Source organism: Canis aureus, chromosome 28 (assembly GCF_053574225.1).
Source record: "Canis aureus isolate CA01 chromosome 28, VMU_Caureus_v.1.0, whole genome shotgun sequence".
In the NCBI taxonomy this organism is placed as follows: Eukaryota; Metazoa; Chordata; class Mammalia; order Carnivora; family Canidae; genus Canis; species Canis aureus.
In genome coordinates this window covers 25554762-25573945 of record NC_135638.1, presented here as the reverse complement: position 1 = coordinate 25573945, position 19184 = coordinate 25554762, and the positions used below count along the sequence as shown (strand labels likewise).

Genomic DNA, 19184 nt, shown 5'->3' with positions numbered 1-19184 from the left:
CCTTCATAAACGTGTTGCCTGGTTTCAATAATTATCTACTTTCAGTTCAATCTTATTCAGCAAATCACACCCTCTTCCCCTGTCTCCACAATTTTGAGGCAAATCTGAGACGCCAGGTCATTTCATCCTTAAATATTTCAGTATTTTTAAAAATATGTATTTATTTTAAAAATTTATTTATTAAAAAAATGTATTTATTATTTTGAGAGGGAGAGAGAACACTCAAGCAGGGTAGGGGCAGAGGAAGAGGGAGAGAGAGAATCTCAAGCAGATTCCACACTAAGAGCGGAGCCAATACTAGGCTCCATCCCAGGACCCTGAGATCATGACCTCAGCTGATGCTAAGAGTTGTTCAACTGAGTAAGCCATATAAGTGCCCCCTTAAATACTCAGTATTACCCCTAAAATATAGATCTTCTCAGAAACATAAAAGTAACATATCTTTAAAAAAAAACCACAATGATTTTTTAATGTTATTAGATATCCAGTTATCATATTTAAATTTCCCAATTGCCTCATAATTTTTTCAGTTTGTTTGGTCCAGTGAGGATCTAAATAATATCCATATATTACGATTGGTAATTGTCGTATCTTTCAAGCCTATTTTTTTTTCTTTCAAGCCTATTTTTTAAAAATATTTTATTTATTTATTTTGAGAGAGAGTGAGCCAGCAAGCATGGGTAAGAGGGAGGGGCAGAGGAAAGGAGAGAAGCAGACTCCCTGATGAGCAGGGAGCCCAACTCAAGGCTCAATCCCAGGACCCTGGGATCATGCCCTGAGCTGAAGGCAGATGCTTAACTGACTAAGCCACCCAGGCACTTCACTTTTAAGTCTTTTAATCTAAGTGTTTCCTGCCTTTCTTTTTTCCCTTACAATTTACATAACGAAGAAACAAGATCATTTATCCTGTAGAATTTACCAGTAAATTTTGCCGATTGCATCCCTGAAATGTCATTTATCATGTATCTCTGACCCCTATGTTTCCTATATATTGGAAGTTAGATTTGGGTTCAAATTTTTTGGCAATAATTCTTTATAAGTGGTGGTGTGTTTTTTCTTTCTGGAGACAAAATGTCTGGTTGGCTATCCAGTCATTGATCATCATTGCCTAGATGCATTAATTCCTTAGAGGTTGCAAAATGGTCACATTCTAATTCTGTTCTTCTTTAATCATTCTTCTATAAAAAGCAACTTCCCCTCATTGATAATTTGGTTACTTTGGGGCGTAATTTGTATTGGAAAGGCAGTATAAAAGCTTGATTCTTACCATTTATTTACCAGCTAAAAAAAAAGAATTAGTTCCTTGGTATCACTCATAGATAATCCATGAGGTCTGTTTGGCATTTTTTAACCATTTATTTATTTATGAGAGAGAAAAAGAGAGAGCGCATGCACGTCTGGGGGAGGGGCAGAGACTCTTCAAGCCGACTCCTCACATAGCCTGATGCAGGGCTAGATCTCAGGACCCTGAGGTCTTGATCTGAATTGAAACCAAGAGTCGGATGCCACCTAGGTGCCCGTTTTTATATTTTTTAATGTCTTTGTATACTTCTGTATTTATTGTGTTTTAGTTCACCATGGTCTTTTTTTTCTTTTTTTAAAAGATTTTATTTATTTATTCATGAGAGACACAGAGAGAAAGAGAGAGAGAGAGGCAGAGACAGAGGCAGAGGGAAAAGCAGGCTCCATGCAGGGAGCCGATGTGGGACTCGACCCCAGGTCTCCAGGATCACACCCTGGGCCAAAGGCGCGCTAAACCACTGAGCCACCCAGGCTGCCCAGTCATTTTTTTTTTATGCTTGATTTTTACATCTTTGGTTAACTCTACATTGGTCCTAAAGCCTGTAACATGACTGTAGTACTCATTTATATCATACCAGAAAGTAAGAAAGTTAAGATATTTCAGGTTCATCTTGTATATTTTCTGATCCCGATCTGCAATCACCCAATCCTACAAGAAGCCCTGGTTCATTTTAGCAGAAAGTATCTAGAGACCACTATCTAGGTACTAATGATGCTCATTTCACTTCATTTAAAATGTGCTCTTGTAGGTTCCTGGGTGGCTCAATCAGTTAAGCGCCTGCCTACAGCTCAGGTCATGGTCCCAGGGTCCTGGAATGGAGCCCTGTATTTGACTCCCTGCTTAGTGGGGAGTCTGCTTCTCCTTCTGCCCCTCACTCTACTCATGCTCTCTTTCTCTCAAATAAATGAACCTTTTTAAAAAATAGAATAAAATATGCCCTTGTGCTATTGGTGAAAATGCAAACTGGTATAGCCACTCTGGAAAACATTCTTGAAATTCCTCAAAAACTTAAAAATAGAGCTACCCTATGATCCAACAATTGCCACTACCAGATATTTATCCCAAAGATACAAACATAGTGATTCAGAGGAGCACCTGCACCCCAATATTTATAGCAGCAATGTCTACAATAGCCAAAATATGGAAAGAGCCTAATTGTCCATCAACAGATGAAGGGATAAAGAAGATGTGGTATATATATACAGTATAACTTGACTATAAAAAAAGAATGAAATCTTACCATTTGCAACAACATGGATAGAACTAGAGAATATTATGTTAAGTAAAATAAGTCAGAGAAAGACAAATATATGATTTCACTCATGTGAAATTAAAGAAACAAAACAAATGAACTTAGGGGAAGGGAAGGAAAAATAAAATAAGATGAAAATTGAGAAAGAGGCAAACCATAAGGATGCTGAACTCTAGGAAACAAACTGAGGGTTGCTGGAGGGGAATTGGGAGGGGAGAGGAAGGGATAACTGGGTGATGGGCATTATGGAGGGCACTTGATGTAATAAGCACTAGGTGTTATATGCAACTGATCAAACACTAAATCCTACCTTTGAAACTAATAAGAATAAATCTTAGAAAGTATATTCATATGAATGAAACCATTAGTGCTAAGCTCCGGGACCCAAACTAGAAAAAAAAAACAACTCCTCTATTTATGACATTGTCTATTGAATCATGAAAATATAGTGGAAAACAATTTTCCCCCTTAGCATACAAAAAAATGCATAAAAAAGTTCCTGTAATCTCTGCCTCCATTAATGGAATCTGAACTAGTCAGTCTTTTAAAAGAAATATGTCTAATTAATCATAGATTAAAAATTACTGACCAGATCATATAAATCATTTGAGACAAATTTAAACCCAAAAGCCTATTCCAAATTCCAATGTCAAATAAAATTACTCAGCACATCATTAATAGATGATTTTCTGCCTACAAGATTAATAGAAAATATCTGACTTTGGGGAGTTGAGAAAAGGATTAAATTGGATGTCAAAGTCGAAGATTTCCTCTCTAAGATGAATAACCTCTAATTGTTTATTAAATTTTATTTTCTCTGGCCCACTGCTATATAGGGCTTCAATGTAAGTGTATCATAGGTCACTAATTCTCTTTTATAGAGTTAGATCCCCTTCACTATAACACTAATATTTATGTAAGTCAACATGGATTTAACAAAAGATATAGGGGAATCCCTGGGTGGCTCAGCGGTTTGGCGCCAGCCTTTGGCCCAGGGCGCGATCCTGGAGTCCTGGGATCGAGTCCCGCGTCGGGCTCCCGGCATGGAGTCTGCTTCTCCCTCTGCCTGTGTCTCTGCCTCTCTCTCTATCTATCATAAATGAATAAATAAAAAATCTTTAAAAAAAAAGATATATAAGGACTGTTATATAAGAATTGATGGACGCCTGGGTGGCTCAGCAGTTGAGCATCTGCCTTTGGCTCAGGGCGTGATCCCTGGGCTGTGGGTATCGAGTCCCACATTGGGCTCCCTGCAAGAAGCCTGCTTTTCTCTCTGCCTATGTCTCTGCCTCTCTCTGTGTCTCTCATGAATTAAAAAAAAAAACAAACAAACAAAAACAGGGACGCCTGGGTGGCTCAGCGGTTGGGTGCCTACCTTCGGCTCAGGTCGTGATCCCGGAATCCGGGATCAAGTCCTGCATCGGGCTCCATGCGAGGAGCCTGCTTCTCTCTCTGCCTGTGTCTCTGCCTTTCTCTCAGTCTGTGCCTCTCATGAATAAATAAATAAATCTTAAAAAAAAAAACCCTGCTATATATAAGAATTATATAGAATTTGAGATACAGAAAATAACATTTAAAAAATTGTTTTTATCAGAAGTTTATACCTAATCAGTCTTTCTTTATGAAATCTTCAGGCTCCTTTATATTTCAGTAAATATACAGTCCTGTTGGTGTACTTAAACTTTTATTGTGTTCCTTTATCATAGTTGATTTGCCATTATATCTTTAATAGTGCATTTTATTATGTTCCTGCTTCAACTTTGTTTCTTAGTCAATATACTTTCTTTAGTACAATGGAGTCAAGTTTATTCATAAATTATCAGCCATCTCAGAATTCCAGGCACAAAGTCTGAGAAAACAGTGGAAGTTTCACATTAATCTGCTCTAGAATATTAGCAATGAGTTTCTGGGAAATTCACTGACCTTTCAAAGTCACTTTATTATACATGGTTAAGTTGTCATTTTAGAGAGGTGACATAGCACAGTGGTTGAGAGCATGTACTTTGAAACCAAAGTAGCCAGATTCCAATCCCAACTCTCCCAGTGAATAGCAAGTGACATTGAGCCAAGTGATTTGGCCTTGTAGTGTTTCTTCACCTGTAAAATGGGGATGATAGTTGTGTGTAGCTCATAAGCTTATTGTGAGGATATATATATATATATACACAGACACACATACTTATATGACTGTTGGCTATTATTATTTTGACTATTACTATTTAGAACATTAGCAATTATAAGTTGCCTGGGCAGCACAATTGGTTAAACATCTGACTCTTGGTTTCAGCTTAAGTTGTGATCTCAGGGTGGTGAGATTGAGCCCAGCATCTGGCTCTGAGTTCCATGCAAAGTCTGCCTAAGATTCTCTCTGCCTCTCTCTACCCCTCCCCCACCTCAAATAAATAAATAAATAAATAAATAAATAAATATTTTTTAAAAAGAACATTAGCAGTTATTGTCAGGGATGTAAATAATTCTAATTTTTTCCTATTAGTATTCAGAAATATGTTTCTAACTACTTTTATCAGGAAACTGTAATATTACCTACTTATGTGATTTTCAAAGGGTATTAGACATGCTAGAGTCAAATCTCAGAAAAACACATCTCCATTTTTATAATGGAAGCCAAGAGGATTTGTATGCAGAAACTTTTTTTATATTGATTTGTTTCTTTTAATATTATGTGCCTAATCTGTGTAAGAATAATCCTAAGGACCCTGGGAATAACAGGGTGAATCACATATGGATCTTGCTAATAATTATTGACTAATAGAGGACAAACAAGCAAACAAATAAATAACTCTGAGGTAGAAAGCAAGAAGTGCTGATCAAATGCTCATAGAAGCTTATAGGAAAGAGTATTCTCCACTAAAAGATTAAGAAAAAAAAAAACTCTTGAAGGAGCTTGTATTTGAATAATGTCATGAAAGAAGAGCAGGACTTATGCATGTAGAGAAATGAGGTTCTGTGCTGCATGTAAAGGAAAGGGCTTATTTTGCTTGGAGAATGGGATATATGAAGAGGAAGTAGAGTTATATGATGGTCAGATATGAAGGATCTAGGAGGCTAGGCTGATAAAATCTTATCCAGTCATCAGTGGTATATTAATGTTTTTTTTGTGTGTTTTTTGTTTTTTTATGATAGTCACAGAGAGAGAGAGAGAGGCAGAGACATAGGCAGAGGGAGAAGCAGGCTCCATGCACTGGGAGCCCGATGTGGGATTCAATCTCAGGTCTCCAGGATCGTGCCCTGGGCCAAAGGCAGGCGCCAAACTGCTGCGCCACCCAGGGATCCCTATATTAATGTGTTTTTCACAAAATTAAGGTGGCATTCACATAACAAAATTAATCGTTTTAAAATGAACAATTCAGTGACATTTAGTATATTTACAAAGTTATGCAACTACTACTTCTATCTAGTTTCAAACATTTTCTTCACCCCAAATTAAACCCCGTGTCCATTAAGCAGTCATTTCCCACTTCCCATTCCCTCATCCCCCCAGCCTCTGGCAACTACCAATCTGCTTAGTGTTTCTGTGGATCTACCTATTCCAAGTAGTGGATTTATTCAGGATATGCCCACTTGTGTTGGACTTCTTTCACTTAGCATAATGTTTTTGGGGGTTCATCCACATTGTAGTATGTAAAAATTACTTCATTACTTTTTATGGCTGAATAATATTCTGTTGAATATATATAAAACACAATTTGTTCATCCATTCATCCGTTTATGAACATTTGGTTGTTTCCATCTTTTGGCTAATGTAAATAGTGCAGCTATTAACATGTAGTTGTTTCCATCTTTTGGCTAATGTAAATAGTGCAGCTATTAACATGTACATGTAAATATTTATTTGGGCACATGCATTCAGTTGTTTTGGGTATACATCTAGGTGTGGAATTGCTGGGCTATATGGTGGTTCTATGATTAGCTTTTTTTTTTTAAAAGATTTTATTTATTTATTCATGAGACACACAGAGAGAGAGGCAGAGACACAGGCAGAGGGAGAAGCAGGCTCTATGCAGGGACGCCAATGTGGATTTGATCCCAAGACTCCAGGATCACTCCCTGAGTGGAAGGCAGACGCTCAACTGCTAAGCCACCCAGGCGTCCCTATGATTAGCTTTCTGAGGAACTGACAAACTGTTTTCCATAGTAGCTGCACCATTTTACATTCCTACCAACCATATACAAGGGCTCCAGTTTCTCCACATCCTCACCAACACTTGGTTTCTGCTTTTTTTATTATCATCCTAATGTGTATGACACAGTATCTCTTTATGGTTTCGATTTGCATTTTCCTAATGACTAATGATGTTAAACATCTTTTCATAGGCTTGTTGACTGTTTATATATCTTCTTTGGGGAAATGTCTATTCAGGTCCTTTGCCTACTTTTTAAAAAATTTTTATTTATTTATGATAGTCACAGAGAGAGAGAGAGAGAGAGAGAGAGGCAGAGACACAGGCAGAGAGAAGCAGGCTCCATGCACCGGGAGCCCGACGTGGGATTCGATCCCGGGTCTCCAGGATCGCGCCCTGGGCCAAAGGCAGGCACCAAACCGCTGCGCCACCCAGGGATCCCTCCTTTGCCTACTTTTTAAATTGCATTATTTATCTTTCTATTGTTGTATTGTATAAGTTCTTTATATATTTTAGATACTAGACTTATCAAATATATGATTTGCAAATATTTTCTCCCACTCTATAGGTTGTCTTTTTACTTTCTTGATAATGATCTTTGATTCACAAAGGTTTTTAACCTTTTTTAAGTTGTTGCTCATACTTTTAGTGTCATATCTAAGAATCCACTGTTAAATCCAAGATCATGAATATTCATCTCTATGTTTTCATATAAGATTTTATAGTTTTAACTCCTATAGTTAGGTCATTAATCCATCTTGAATTAGTTTTTATGTAGAGTGTGAGGTAGGAATCCAACTTCATTTTTTCGCATGTGGATACCCAGTTGGCTAACCACCATTTGAAGAGACTATCCCTTCCCCATTGGAGGATCTTAGCACTCTTCTTGAAAATTAGTTGGCCATCAACATACAGATTTATTTATGGACTCAATTCTATCCCAGTGGTTTATTTTATTTTATTTTATTTTATTTTATTTTATTTTATTTTATTTTATTTTTATCCCAGTGGTATTACATGCCTATCCTTATGCTAGTACCATAATGTTTTGAATACTAAAACTTTGTGGTAAGTTTTGAAATCAAAAAGCATGAGACCTTGTTCTTTTTCAATATTGTTGGTTACATAGGGCCCTTTGCCATTATATATGAATTTGAGGATCATTTCTGCAAAACAAGCTGTTAAAATTTTGATAAGGACTTCATTAAAATTGTTACAGGATTTTGAACAAAGAAAATGATGTGATTAGAATTTAATTGTCTTAGACAGTATTCTACAATATGGATAGGAAAAGGAAAAGAAAGGAGTCCGGGAGACCATTAAAAAAATTAGTACAACAGCAAGGCTCAGACCTATATTATTGGAGTGAAGAAGAAAGGACAAATCCCAGAAGGGCATTTGAAGAGGCAGATTTGAAGGGACTGAAGAAATTGCTCCATTCATTTAATGATTTGCACCCCATTGTTTTATGCCCCAGGCACTGTGGATGCTATGGTAAACAAGATGGATATGTTATTTTGCTTTCATGGACCTTGGACTTGAATAGGGCAGGAACTAGGGAACAGCAAACAGTGAAATAAAGCGCAAATTGTGATCACAGTGCTATGAAGAAAATGAACAAGCTACTATTATAGAGATAACAGAGGAAGGCCTATTTTATATAGGAAATTCCTCAATGAAGAACAGCCGTTTATTATTTGTTTGTTTATTTATAAGTTGGCTCCACGCCCAGTGTGAAGCCCAGGGTAGGCATGAACTCACAACCTTAGATCAACAGTCAGACATTTAACCAACCCAGCCATCCAGGCACCTCGAAGAACAGCTATTTAAACAAGACCTGAATGATGAGGAGTTAGCCTGTGAGAGATCAGAGGTGTACAAAAGGAAGGATGCCTAGCATCCTTGTTTCCTAAGAAAACAAAATTATCAAAGGCTCTGAGAGCCTAAATGGGAAAGGGAGGGAAGATCTGGGGAGAAGTCAAAGAAGAATCCAAAGTTTTGAACTGGGTAGATGGTGGTGCTACTAATGCAACAGGCATGGAGGGAAAACCGTGAAATCATTTTCAGGGGGAAGATATTTAGCAGGTACTTGGAAATTTGGAACTACAGCTTGGGAAACAGGTCAGGCTTCAGGTAAGTATATTGTAGTCAGGGGTATGGAGGATGAAAATCAAAGACACAGCTTGGATGAAAAGCTGATTATAGTGAAAAGAGCTCAGGACTTAACATTGAAGAGCTGGATTTAAGTCTTCTCTCTCTTCTTGAGTGGTAGTGATACTTCAGGCAATTTCTCTTTTTAAGGTCACAAAGCTCTATTTGTCTATTTTGTTCTAACAATCTATTTGTCTATCTTTATGACAGTACCACATTGCCTTGATTATGATGGCTTTATAAGTCCTGAATATCAAGTAGTTTAAGTCTTTCAACACTGTTCTTTTTAAATATTGTTTTGACTATTCTAGCTTCTTTTTTTTTTTTTATTAAGGATTTTATTTATTTATTCATGAGAGACACAGAGAGAGGCAGAGACATTGGCAGAGGGAGAAGCACGCTCCCTGTGGGGAGCCTGATGTGGGTGGGACTCAATCTCGGGATCCCAACCAGAAGGCAGACGTTCAACCACTGAGCCACCCAGATGTCTGGACTATTCTAGCTTCTTGATATTTCCACATGTATTAGTTTTCTGTTGCTGCCATAACAAATTACCACAAACTTAGTGACTTAAAACAACACAACTTTATTATCCTATAGTTCTGTGTTGAGAAATCCAGCACAGGTCTCAGCTAAAATCAAGCGTCAGGAGGGCTGTGGTCTTTCTGGAAGCTTTTGGAGAGGATGCCTTTCCTTGTCTTTTCCAGCGCCTAGAGGCTGCCTGCATCGCTAGGCTCCTAACTCTCTTTCTCAAGTCTCTCATTCTCTCTCTCTTTTTTTAAAGATTTTATTTATTTATTTGAGAGAGAGAGAGAGAGCATGAGCCTGAGTGGGGGAGGGGTAGGGGAAGGGGCAAGCAAACTCCACACTGAGCAGGGAGCCTAAAGTGGGGCTTGATCCCAGGATCCTGAGATCATGACCTGAGAAGAAATCAAGAGTTGGGTGCTTAACTTACTGGGCCACCCAGGTACTCCTCTCAGTCTTTTTTTTTTTTTTTTTTTTCCTCTCAGTCTTTTTTGTGTGTGTGCTGATTAGTCTGGTTTAGCAATTTGACTGATTTTTTTTTTTAATTTTTATTTTTTTTAAATCAGCTTTTGGTCTCATTGATTTTTTTTCTTGTCTCTTTCATTGGTTGTACTCTGATCTTTATTACTTTCTTTCTTTGCATAATACTTCGGTTTAATTTTTTCTGTTTTTAAAAATAAGATAGAAACTGAAGTAACTGATTTGAAAACTTTCTTTTTCTGTTATGACTATTACCTCCTAAGTACTGCTTTAGTGCCATCCACAAATTTTGATATGTTGTGCTTTAGCATTCATTCAATTCAAAATATTTTCTAGTTTTCCTTTTGATTTCTTCTTTTACCCATGGGTTACTTAGAATTGTATATTGATTTCAAATATCTGGAGATTTTCCAGATGTTTTTCTGTTACTGATTTTTTTAAAAGATTTTATTTATTTATTTATTCATGAGACAGACAGAGAAAAAGAGAGGCAGAGACACAGGCAGAGGGAGAAGCAGGCTCCATGCAGGGAGCCTGATGTGGGATTCCATCCCGGGTCTCCAGGATCAGGCCCTGGGCTGAAGGCGGTGCTAAACTGCTGAGCTACCTGGGCTGCCCCCTGTTACTGATTTCTAATCTAATTTCATTGTAGTTAGAGAACATACTTTGTATGCCTTAAATCCTTATAAATTTACTGAAACTTGTTTTGTGGTCCAGCATATGGTCTATCTTGGTAAATATCTTATGTGTACTTGAATTATATTCTTGTGTCTTATAGTGACCTATGAATGTCAGTTACGTTAAGATGATTAATAGTATTTTTTAGGTCTTTTATATCTGCCATGGTCTGAATGTTTCTGCCTACCTTCAAATTCATATATGGAAATCTTCACCTTCAAAGGTAATGGTATTAGTAAGTGAGGCCTTTGGGAGGTAATTAGGTCATGAAGGTGGAAGCCTCATGAATTGGATTAGTACTCTTACAAAAGAGATCCCACAAAACTCCTTATTTCCTTCTACCAGGCTAGGACACAGAGAGAAGATGCTGGCCATAAAGCAGAAGAGGGCCCTCACTCAACCATGCTGGCTTCTGGATCTTAGACTTCTAGTTTCTAGAACCCATGAAAATTAAATCACAGTTATTTATAAGCTACACAGTCTGTAGTATTTTGTTATGGTAACCCAAACTGATAGGACAATATCCTTGCTGATTTTTTTCTACTTGTGTTATTATTATGAGAATTCTTAAAACCTCTAAAAATAGGATATTCCTATTTTTCCTTCAAGTTGTTTCAGTTTTTTCTCATTTAGGTATATAAATGTTTAGGACTTTTATGTCCTCAAGATGAATTGGCCTCTTCATAATTATGAAATGACTTTCTCTTTCCCTGGCAATATTATTTGCTCTGAAGTCTACTTTATGTGATATTATTTTAGCTGCTCCAGCTTTCTTTTGACTAGTGTTAGCATGGTATATTTTTTTCCATCCTTTCATTTTAACTTATTTGTGTCTTCATATTTGAAGTATAGTTTTTTGGAGGTGAAATATAGTTGGGTCTTGCTTTATGTATCCAGTAAGAGATTTTAATTGGATTGTTTTGGTCATTTCTTTTAATGTTATTATTGATATGAGTTAAATTGATGTCTGTCCTCTTGTTACCTGTTTTCTATTTGTCTTACCTGTTCTTTGTGTTCTTTCCTCTTTTTCTAACTTATTTTGGATTGAGCATTATGCTTCCATTTTTTTCTCCTTGGTTGGATTGTCAGTTATAATTCTTTCTCTCTTTAATGGTTACTTTAGTGTTTAAGTATACTTCTTTAATTTATTATAATCTATCTTCAAATGAACTATGCCATATCACTTATAGGATGCTTACACTTAATACAGAATATATCTTTCAATAATATACTTCCATGTCTCTCCTCTCAACCTTTATGCTATTGTTGTCATACATTTTATTGAGATGTAGGCTTGTAGGCCCACAATAAATGATTACTATTGTTTTAAAAAGATTCAAATTGTAAAAGCCTCAATGACCCCTCTTGTTACTATTTCCACTGTTCTTCATTCCTAGTATACATCTGTATTTCCAGAAATTTGGAGTCATTTTCTGTCTGTCTGGTGGACTCCCTTTAACATTTCTTGTAGTGCAAGTCTTCTGGTTATGGTCTTCTAGCTTCTTTGCATCTGAAAAAAAATCTTTATATTCTCTTGAATTTTGAAAGATAATTTTTGCTGGGTATAGAATTCTAGGTTTACAGCTTTTTTGTTCAGTACTTCAAAAAATGTTGCTCCACTGTCTTTTTCTTGCTCTGTTTCTGACAAGAAATCTGTCATCTCTACTCTTGTTTCTCCATATATAGCATGTCTTTTTTTTCCTGTGGCTGCTGTTAAGATTTTTATTGTTGGTTTCTAGTAATTGTATTATGAAGTATCTTCTTGTAGTTTTCTTTATTTCTGGCATTTGGATGCATCAAGCTTATCAGATCTGTGGGTTTATAATTTTCATGAAATTTTGAAAATATCAGTCATATTTCTTCAAATGTCTATTCTGATCTCCTTTCCCAACCCCACCTGTATCCTCTCCTTTATGGACTCCCAGCTGCAAATATATTAGGCTGCTTAAAGGTTTCCCATAACTTACTGATTCTCTTTTCTTTTTAATTTTTTTCTCTTTAGGGTTTATTTTTGAAATTTTATATTGTATATATTCAAGTTCACTAATCCTTTCTTCTGCAACATTGTTCTTCTGTTAATCCCATCCAGTGTATTTTTCACTCTAGAAAAATTGTTTCCATCTCTAGAAGTTACATTTAGAAATTTTTAATACCTTCTTTGTCTCTACTTAATTTTTTGAGTATATTATCATTATAATAACTGTTTTAATGTTCTTGTCTGCTAATTCTAAGATCTGTATCAGTTGTAAGTTTCAGTGATTGATTTTTCTTATTATGGGTCATATTTTTGTTTCTTTGTATGCCTTATAATATCTGATTGAAAGACAGATGTTGTGACTTTTAGCTTGTTGGGTGCTGAATATTTTTGTATTTCTACAAACATGCCTGAATTTCAATTTGAGACTCATTTAAGTAACTTAAAAAGTAAGATTCAAAAGGATCAAACTATTTTTTTTTTTTTTCAGCAGCACCCTAGCAGCATTTAGGCTAGGGCTAATTCCTATATAGTACTAAGGCAAGACTCTTCTAAGTACTCTATATCATCGAATTGGGAGGTTTCTAGTTGGCCTGCTGTGAATGGCCACTATTCCTGGCCCTCTGTGAGTTCCCAGTACTTTTCCTTCTAATGCTTTAAGATGGTTTGTTCTTTCCTTGACCTTGAGTACAGGCATACACTAATCAGCACTGTTGATTTCTCAAGAAAGAACTTGTGTATATCCCTGGGATTCTCTGTGTTGTTAGCTTGTCTCCATATCTGAGTTGTGAACTCTAGCTGTCTTGTTCTCCCTGGACTCACAGCTCTTGGCAGTTCCCTCTTTTACTACCATTGCCTTTAAGTTCTCTAAAGGTAATAAGCTGGGGCAAATCTTGTTCATTGCCTGATACCCAGTATCTTGAAAACTGTTGTTTTATATATTTTGTCTGGCTTATTTTTGTTGTTATTGGTTCAGGTGGGGAATAAATATGGTCCTTGTTTTTACATCTTAGCTGGATGCAGAAGTTCCCCCAAGGCTCTAATCTTAATAGTCATTTCACATTTTTAGAAGAGGAAGAGAAACATTCCAAGAGTCTATAACCAGTAGCCTCTGGTACAACCAGTCTGTAAAATGAAGTATGACTGTTGTTTAATCTCCCTTTTTAATGCTTTTTAAACATCCAGAATATTATAAAGGTTTGCTGTGAGTAGTGATTTATAGATTGTTTGGGCCAGATTTCAGAGCTCTGGGGTCTCCTTTAAACATGCCAGTGACATTTTCAAAACACAAGGGGCCATTGATAGATTGCAAATCAGTTTTCACTCTTACTTGGTAGTCATTCTGCAAACTTGGTTCTGCTTCTACTTTTGTCATCTGGGTAAGTTTGCAATTAAAGAAAATTTACTTTCTAAAGATGTTAGTAGTATATAAGGCCCCCTAACATAGGCACTTTACTGTGATTTGAGGGTTTATTTCTTGGACACTAAAAACCTTTCTAGTTCAACTCTAAGAAGTGCTGTGTGGTTCTTGTTTATCTTATTCTTAAGAATTTATTTGAAATTGAAGGGGAAACTCTACGATCTTATTTGCATAAAAAGAAAAGACCAGTATTTTAATTAAAGCAAAGGAGAGAGAGGGCTTAAGGAAAGCTGCAAATAATTATAGACTAATGAATATACTTTTAAGCACTTATTATGGGTATGTCCCTTGTTTTGGTAATGGGGTGACAAAAGAATGGGTCAGCTACTTTTTATTTTTATGTATTTTTGTGAATCTCATAGATTTAGTTTACAAAACAAGTCTTATTAATATTAATTATTAATAGTAATTTATTTTCCTTTTTCTTTCTTTCTTCTTTTTATTAAGTAATCTCTATACCCAACATGGGACTTGAACTCTTGAACTCAAGACCCCAACCAAGATGAAGAATCACATGCTCTACTGACTAAGCAGCCAGGCATTGTTGTTTTCCCTTTTAAAAATCAGTAACATCTAACTGAAAGCTTTGGTTAACATGAAGTAATTAGTGTTATTTCAGTGTTATATAATTTCAGATAAAAACAGAATCTTGGGGCACCTGGCTGGCCCAGTTAGTGGGGCATGTGAGTCTTGATCTTGGGCTTGTGAGTTTGAGCCCCACGTTGGGTATAGAGTTTTCTTTAAAACTAAAAAGAAAAATTTTTTTAATAAAATTTTTTTGCTGTTATAGGTAATTTGAATAGCCTAATTGTAGATGAATATATAATTTCTTTTAGGCTTTTTGAGATACTGAAAAGAGCTTTTTCTTCCTTAACTGGCTGGGGCCTAGGGTTATTCAGTAAAAAGAGCTTACAGTTTAGTTTTGGAACTAAATATAAATAACAGAAAAAACAAAACAAGGTAGGACTGCTAAGTGCCACATTGAGTGGTATCCCCTAAGTGTTATATAGCATTTTATTGGATAGAGAGGTTCCTGAGCTGAGCTATTTATCATAATCTGAACAGGTAGCTAGGACTGAGAAGTATTCTGAACTGGGAAGCAGTGGATACAAAAATGTTCAGTGGCAGGAATGTTGGCTGTATGTTGTGGATACTGTACAGTGGGGAAACAGTCCTCCAGACAGTATAGTTGGAGATTAGGTAGAAAAAATAGGTAAGGGTCAGATCTAACATCCTGAGTTCTTTGGTTTTTGTACTTTATACAGAAATGGCAGTGAAAATGAGAAGGTTCATTGAAGAGACTCTGCCACGGAAAAAGCTAAGGGACTGGTGACCAAATGTGAGGATTGAGAGGGAAAAGTCAGAGGTTTTGAGCTAGGACAAGAGTCTTTGCAAATAGAAAAGTCAGAAAGGAGAGCTTGAATGAAGTGATGCCAGAAATCAATGAAGTGATGCCAAAGGCTTTTTCTAAAAATTTCTAGTTTCTCTGTGTAGCTCCTGACTGAACTGCACTTTCTCTATGGTCCTTTGCCCTTAATTGTTGAGCCTGGCAGGATGAAATCTAGTTTGTAAGGGAATTTAGAAGTCATGAGGTCACCTGGCCTAATCTCTCTTTTTTTTTTAAGATTTTATTTATTTATTCATGAGAGACACAGAGAGAGAGAGAGAGAGAGAGAGAGAGAGGCAGAGACATAGGCAGAGGCAGAAGCAGGCTCCACGCAGGGAGCCCGACGCGGGACCCAATCCTGGGACCTGATTCTGGGACCCCAGGATCACGCCCTGGGCAGAAGGCAGGCGCCAAACCAATGAGCCACCCAGGGATCCCCCTGGCCTAACCTCTTTATTTCACAATAAGCAGATGGGAGTGCGGGGCTTCAAATATTGTGACTTACCTTAGGACCACAGGGCAAGGCTGGCCTCTTGGCGGTTTTCTGAAATTCTTCCAGCAAATATTGCTTATTGGCAAAGTGAGCCTTATGTTTCCCCAACATAATTCAATTAGTGTTTGACTTGATTCCTCAAATAGTTTTTCACCTTCAAAAATCAAATAAATTAATAGTTAAAATAATTCCTTCTGAGTAGTCTGATTTTTTCCTTTATCCATAAATGTAGTCGCACGCTTTGTAGTACACCATGGGCATCAATGCTGAGCTCAGCCTGGATGTAATGGGTCTGCTCTCTTGCAAAGTGCCTGAGCTATTTGACAGGAGAAGGAATGATTACCATTTAAGTCTGGAGTAATTCCTACTGAGAGTCCTTTACAGAATTTTTTAAATGAAGAATAAGGATATGTGGTAGAGATCAGTAAAGGATTTGCTTCCTTTCTTTGTCCCTTTAAACCCTAGTTGCTGTGACTTCTGGTGCATAGAACCCTGAAATCATGAGTCCTGCCTTGCCCGAGGAGAATGATTAGCTAATGACCTGAATAAATGAGCCTCGTTGCTTTAAGACGTCTCACCCAGTCCTACACCTCCGTTGAAACCTGGGGAAAGCGCCTTCTTTCCTCTCCCAAAGCCTCTTTTCTCATCGTACCACGTGGCTGTCTGTCTTACCACGTGGCTGTCTGTCTCCCTTTGCCAGTTCCTTCTGCCTGCGTCCCGCTCTTCCTCCCAGCGGGTCACGCACCCCCTTGCCCTCCCCGCCTTATTTACTTAGTGCCTCGGAGCTGCGCAGCCGGCGGCTTTGCTAAGGGTCCACCGCCTCCGGCGAGCCGGGGGCGGAGCTGAGAGCCTAAGCCACGCCCCTAGGTTCGGGCGGGGCCAGCGGCCGAGGCGGTTCCGTTGATTGGTGTGGGCGGAGCCTGGGCCAGGGGCGGGGCCAGGGGTCGGGCCAAGGCGGGGAGGGTGGTGGGCCCCGCTGGGGGTGGGAGGCGCGGCGTGGAGACCCGTGGAGCGCGGCGCAGCTGTGGTCGTGTTTGCCGCTCGCTATGCGTCGGGCGAGGGTCCCCGAGGGTAAGTGTGGGCAGGGGTCTGGGCGCCGCGAGCGCCAGGGCAAGGGACCCCCGCGGCCGCGTTCGAGCCAGGTGGGGCTCGGCGGGACCCCGGCTGGACCACTTCCGTGCTTAGTAGGAGCGCGTGGTGCAGGTGGGCGGCCCTCTGGCGTGAACCCCCAGAGGGAGGGAGACGCGGGGTCTGGCTCTAGTTTTGCAGCACTTGTTCTCGGCGTTACCTCCGGGACAGAAAACATTTGCGTTGGCTCCACACACCTCCTCCCTAAATCTCGAGAGACCTCAGGTACTGAGATTTTATGTTCTTTAAAATACATTTCTAGTTCGTGGTTCAGGACTGGAGGAGAAACTCCATAGTGAACTTGGCAGTGCAGTTTTATTTTGACTTTGTGTTATTAGGTTTGCAAGAAGAGCGCGACTGGTAATGGGACTGTTATTTAAGCGAGGACACCAGGATTACGTAGGCGGTGTATCGTGGAGGTTAGACTCACAGGCTTTGAAGCTAGAATGTCTGGGTTTGAATCTACTTCTTAATTGTGAAAATGTGTGCTATCTGCTCACTTTCTCTATGACTTCGTTTCTGCATATGTAAAATGAGGATAATGATAGTTCCATCCTTATAGGATTGTCATGAGAATTAAATCAGTCGGTACTTAGTTCCGCCTGGTGCATAATCCACAGTAACCTTGGTTATTTTCTTTATTATACATTTAGATGTGTATTAATTTTCAAAGCTGTCAGCACCGGAAAACCTTTCTGCACAGTTGTGGCTAGAAACGCTTGGGGATTCCTTTGGAATTTCAGAGACTGAATCCCACCAGATAAGGTTTCATTACTTTTCTCACCTCCTAGAGATGTGATCATCCACCTGATTTCAAATCTAATCCACTCTCAAATGATACAGAAGCCTCGGAGCCTTAAAGGCTGTTCTAAAAGAGGGATGAAAAAAGCATTTTCAGAGGGGGTAACCTCATTGTAAACACCACCCTCCAGTAGGTATAAAAGGTCATGTCACTTTTATACAAAACTTACAAGTTTTGCTACTTGGGATGGGTGCTTATTTGCACTATTACTGCAAAAGGAGGTATACCAGTGTATCGAAGTACATAAATAAACTAAACATCATAGGAACCATAACTAGCCCATAGAATCTCAGAATTGAAAGGAATCTGAAAAATCGCAACAGCTACCCTTTACAGATAAAGATGAGGCCACAGGATTCAGAACCAATAAAATTCATAGCTCAGACTAGAATTCAGCTCTGCTGAACAACAAATTATAAAATCAAAGAATGATATTACTTCTGATTTTGATAATCGTACTGTTTTTATTTTTGACAGTTTTATGGTGCTGTGAATGGTTTTTCTCTCTGCAGCATCCTCCTTGGTAGCTTAATTGCATGATTCATAATCATTCTTTAGCACCTTTGATTTAAATCACAGGTCCAAAAGTTGCTACATCAATGATTGCTTTGAGAACAAGATGATTGTCTTCTTAAGCTTTGTACAAACATGTTCTAACAGTGCTTTGGTTTTGTTGTTTTAAAGTGTAGTCCTTTCTCCTATGTAGGGAACATCAACAGCTAGTGTAAACAAAATGACCTACTAGGCAGTTTGTTATCACTGTGTTATTGGTGAAGTTTTCTTGATCTGGTAGGATAGAGTCAGGAAGTGGAACACTGAATGCTAGCCCAAGGAAATCGGACTGGGTCAAAAGAGATACACTGCAATTGCTGCTGACTTCAAAAGCATCACAGAGTGAAACTATTTGAAGATATTGGTGTGTTAGTTGCTGACTCTTTTCTCACTCCTTGTGTGGTTCACTCCCTCACCTCTAGGTATTTGTTTAGATGTCACTGTTTCAGACACTCCTAATTAAAATTCTATACAACCCCACTCTTCCTATAATATATATTTATCTCTTTATTTACTTGTTGATTATCTCTTGTCTGCCTTTAGAGGGTAAGTTCCACGAGGGCTGCGGTGCTTACCAATTATGTTCACTGCTGTATCCTAAGTGCCTGGAAACAGTGCCTGGCACCAGAACATGTCAGATTTGTGCATCTGATGCAGACATTTCCAGCTAGGGCTATTAATTACTTAAACCAATTCATTGTCCTTTTGCCCTGCTCTCCCCTCCCCCTATTTCTAGTGATTTCTTCTGGTTACCAGGAATAAAACCTTGAGGCAATGTTAATGCCTCCTTCTACCTTGCACTCTACATGCAAATAGCTATTACTTATTTCTGTCAATTTTTTGCAAACCTGCCATTTCTATTGTTGCCAAACCCCTATTTCTTCAAGTCCTCCTCC

General features: G+C 38.2%; 1 protein-coding gene and 1 long non-coding RNA gene across 10 annotated transcripts in view; one reads left to right on the top strand and one right to left on the bottom strand.

Annotated features, from left to right (window-relative positions):
* Positions 1-16894, bottom strand: part of LOC144300549 (uncharacterized) — a 35183-nt gene extending 18289 nt beyond the window's left edge. Inside the window, exons 1-3 of one of the 2 annotated variants that reach the window (XR_013367234.1) lie at positions 16348-16893; positions 15819-15960; positions 4196-4652 (exon numbers count right to left, since the gene is read on the bottom strand). This is a non-coding gene — a long non-coding RNA (uncharacterized LOC144300549). Of the gene's footprint in view, positions 1-4195; positions 4653-15818; positions 15961-16347 lie in introns of those variants that run through there. The other variant, XR_013367235.1, reaches the window with a different exon arrangement.
* The window catches only part of SGK3 (serum/glucocorticoid regulated kinase family member 3), a 180820-nt gene that overhangs the window by 74118 nt on the left and 87518 nt on the right, over positions 1-19184 (top strand). The window contains exon 1 of one of the 8 annotated variants that reach the window (XM_077876727.1): positions 16733-16877. The exons of 5 other annotated variants lie outside the window; for them this stretch is intronic. The gene's annotated coding sequence lies outside the window, so the exon portion shown is untranslated. Of the gene's footprint in view, positions 1-16732; positions 16878-17041; positions 17160-19184 lie in introns of those variants that run through there. 2 more of the 8 variants (XM_077876734.1, XM_077876732.1) reach the window with 2 other exon arrangements.